The sequence below is a fragment of the Myotis davidii genome, unplaced genomic scaffold, assembly GCF_000327345.1.
Source record: "Myotis davidii unplaced genomic scaffold, ASM32734v1 scaffold14, whole genome shotgun sequence".
Classification (NCBI taxonomy): domain Eukaryota; kingdom Metazoa; phylum Chordata; class Mammalia; order Chiroptera; family Vespertilionidae; genus Myotis; species Myotis davidii.
In genome coordinates this window covers 213,384-217,081 of record NW_006287372.1, presented here as the reverse complement: position 1 = coordinate 217,081, position 3,698 = coordinate 213,384, and positions in this window count along the sequence as shown.

Below are 3,698 nucleotides of genomic sequence, written 5' to 3'. Positions count from 1 at the left end.
GGAGGTAAAGAAAATCTCTGGAAAAAAGTCAACTCTGGTCAAAGAGTTCCCGATTCTTCACACACACATGTGATGGTTAGTCCGCTCAGATGACCACGGGGTGACCATCTGTCTGAGATGGACTGTTCTGCCTGGACCTTCCCAAGTCCCACTCTCTGACATGGGGAGCGATTCTGCGTAGGGGCGTTCTAAGGCATTTTCAGCGTCTGTGCTCATCCATACGCCCTGGTGAGTGATGGTGTGATGAATGGTGTCTTTGTGTAGGAAAACAGTTCTTCTTGGTGGAAACTCGCCCTGTGAGCACGGATGTTCGCCAGTGTCCCGGGGGTGCACCCTCAGGCACGGAAATCTTAACTTTAGGAAACGCACTCCAGCTTCCTGAATTTTACGTCACATTTTATGAAGCTTCTTCTCTATGTGTCTTTCCACATTAAAGAGAGTCCTGTGCTAGTGAAGGCACCTCTCCTATGCTCACACACTCTTGCACGTTTGCACTTCATTGGATTAGGATACATAGTTCTCTGACTGATGAACCTGTTTACAGAACATGGTCTTTAATGGAGGTAAGACACTCTACTGCTTACACACCAAAGAGAATAAGCATTCTAAGACAATTGGAGTCATGGTAAGTCTTTTTATCACAGAAGAATACAATTTAACAATTTTTTATTGATGAGAGAGAGAGACAGAGAGACGTTGATTTGTTGTTCCACTTATTTATGCATTCATTGGTTGATTCTGATGGAATTGAACCTGCAACCTTGGCGTACATAACCAACTAAGCTCTCTGTCCAGGGTGTTACAATTTTTTTTTTAATGTGAGGGAGTCATCATCAATCAGCACAATATTTTAAACCTGCTTCCTATACTTACTAATCAAGAAAATCATCTTGTTGGGAACCGAAAGTGCAAACTCTCAACTGCTCAGAAAGCTCAAATGAAAAAAACAGACTTCGTAAGCACGTCTTGATCAATCTTGAGAGAGTAGTTATGGCCGAAGTATAGTCACTGTCATTTTCCTGCCTCATTATTTGGAAAGCAGATGGAAACACGTGATTTGAGGACGCTACTCCACCTCTCTCTAACTGACATTTGAAAAGGTTCAACCACTCCCCTAAGAGAAGTTGCTGCAAGCTCTTCACTCATACATCATTTTATTTTTGCAAAGACCGTGAACAGTCATATTTGTACATAATGTTACTTATTTCTTCATTGAATTCATTTGCCTTTCCTAAGCCAGGGCCTTGATGATCTTGGTCACACAGACAGCCGCTCGGCCTGCCAGCGAGCATGTGTTGAGGATGCCGACTGCCCTGATTCGGGCCCTGGGCAGTGCCCTGGCTTCACTGCTGGAACCCCAGTTTGTGCTCTATTATCTACTCACCGTGTGCCCATGTTGGCCATTTCGAATCATAACCTCCACCGAAAGCAAGCCCCATTTTAAACCAGTTCTATTGAGAGCAAATAAGTACTCTCACTGATTATTGGTGGGAACTTGAAGAGCAACTCAGTCTGTGTACATACTAACATGTACAGTGTATACACCCAGGCCCTGGCAGGTCGCTCAGTTGTTAGAGCATCCTCTGATAAGCCAAGGCTGTGGTTCCATCCCTGGTCAGGGTATGAACTAGTACAAGAAGCAATCACTGAATGTATAAATAAGTGGTACAATAAGTTGATGTCTTTCTCTCTCTAAAAATCAATAAATAAAAATTGCTAAAAATGTGTTCACCCATTGGGTTGTCAAGACTACCGCTAAGCATTTATTCTACAGGGATATTAATGTAAATAGACCAAGATACATATGTACAAAATGCTAACTACAAAAATTTACAATAAAAAGTAAAGATATTGGTTAAAACACGGCATATATATAAATAGAATACTTGACTGCAATTTTTCAGAATGAGATGTATTTATATTAATTTACATGAGAAGATGACTGGTGTATTACAATTGAAGATAAAAGCTATGGAGGAATACATACATACTAAGTCTTGGCATCAAACATCTTTCATAAAAATGCATATTTATATTCTGTGCCTTAGCATATGCATAAATAAAACACTGAGAGAATATTCATTAAATCATTAAAAGTGATTATCTGGAGAGAGGAACAATTACTCTCTCATGTATGTTTATACTGCTTAAATTTTTGTATCAAATGCATTAACATTTAAAAAAAACATTAAAAATATTTCCATTTGGGAAGAAAACTGTCCAAAGTATGATGAGAAGGTATTAACATAGTATCATCTCTTGAGAAAAAAATTTTATTCTGATGTCATTATGTCAAAAATTTATTTCATGGAGGTCAAGAAAACTCATTTTAAATTTCATGAATTTCTATGGTCTCAAGACTAAACTTTCACTCCACGTTCGTTGAGAGTTAAAAACCAAAGACCACAGAGAGAGTGACACTGTTCTACATGGGAAGACGTTCGCCCTCCTCCCGGCCCAGGGCTCACCCCACAGTATGTGGCTGGTCTTCGAGGAGTAGGTTGTTGTTGTTGTTGTTATTATTATTATTACTATTACTACTACTGCTACTACTAGCTACCACAAGTTGAGTTAGTTATATGCTAGGCAACATGCAAAACTACTCGGCATCGATGATGGCTAATTTAAACAATCCATCAAATGCAGCTTTCCAGCTTCACAGAGAGCTGAGCGCCAGGAGAGCAGTTGGCTTGCCAAGGCCACGTGCTGGTGAGCAGTGGGAACAGAACTTCAGCGTCTTAGCTGCAGGGCACCAGCACTGTAGAAGCTCACCGTGCAAATGTCACAAGCATGTCGGTGTTTACTGAATAAAAAATTTAAAATGATAACCAAACGATAAGGAGTGATGATATCTTCACAGCATAAAACCATTTCAAGATTCTGTGACGGGGTATCACATCTAGGCGGGGGGTCTTGGCAGGCGCTGCGCACAGGAATGCACGTTTCACCCAGTGAGGGAGGATTTTCGTCAAGAGGGAAGTTAACACCCAGATGGCAAACAGTTCACAGATGCCTGACATTGTGCTTGTCACTGGACCAGAGTTCATGGTGGGAGTGCCTAAGAAACACATTCATCTTGTAGAGGAGATAATGAGCAAAATTGGCAATGCCCTAATAAGCTCTAAATTAAGCATACATAATGCGCAAAATGTAAGAATCAACCCAACATTTCTATTTATTGATCATCAGTGTTAATAAGAACAGCAGCAAGTGTCTTTGTCCGTGTGGCGTCCACTGCAGCTCTCATTGGTCTACAGGCCCAGCCATCCTAAGCGCTCTCCCCACCTCCTCCCTCTTTCCTCTTCGCATTTTCTCTGCTTTTTTCTATTCCTCTTTCTCCCTGACCCTCGTCTTCCCTCTTCTCTCTCTGAAGCATCATTTCTTAGGTGCCCACATGAACCAGGAGCCATGCCTGCTGTCTGCCCGAGATAGCCTGGCTGCACGGTGCCTGCGTGGGGGCAGCGCTGGGTCCTCATGGCCACCCGCGTGTGAAGCACAGACTGCACCCCAGAGACATTGCATGACGACAGGCCTGAAATCTTCTTTGCATTCAGCTCTTCCAAGTAATTTAAATCCCACAATCTGTGTGCAGTTTGCAAGAGCATGTCAAATGTAAGCGTGCCGGATGGGTAAAAGCGAGGTGATGAGCGACGTGTGGAGAAGCTGGGGGTGCCCTTTCCTTGCGGATTGAAAAGAGA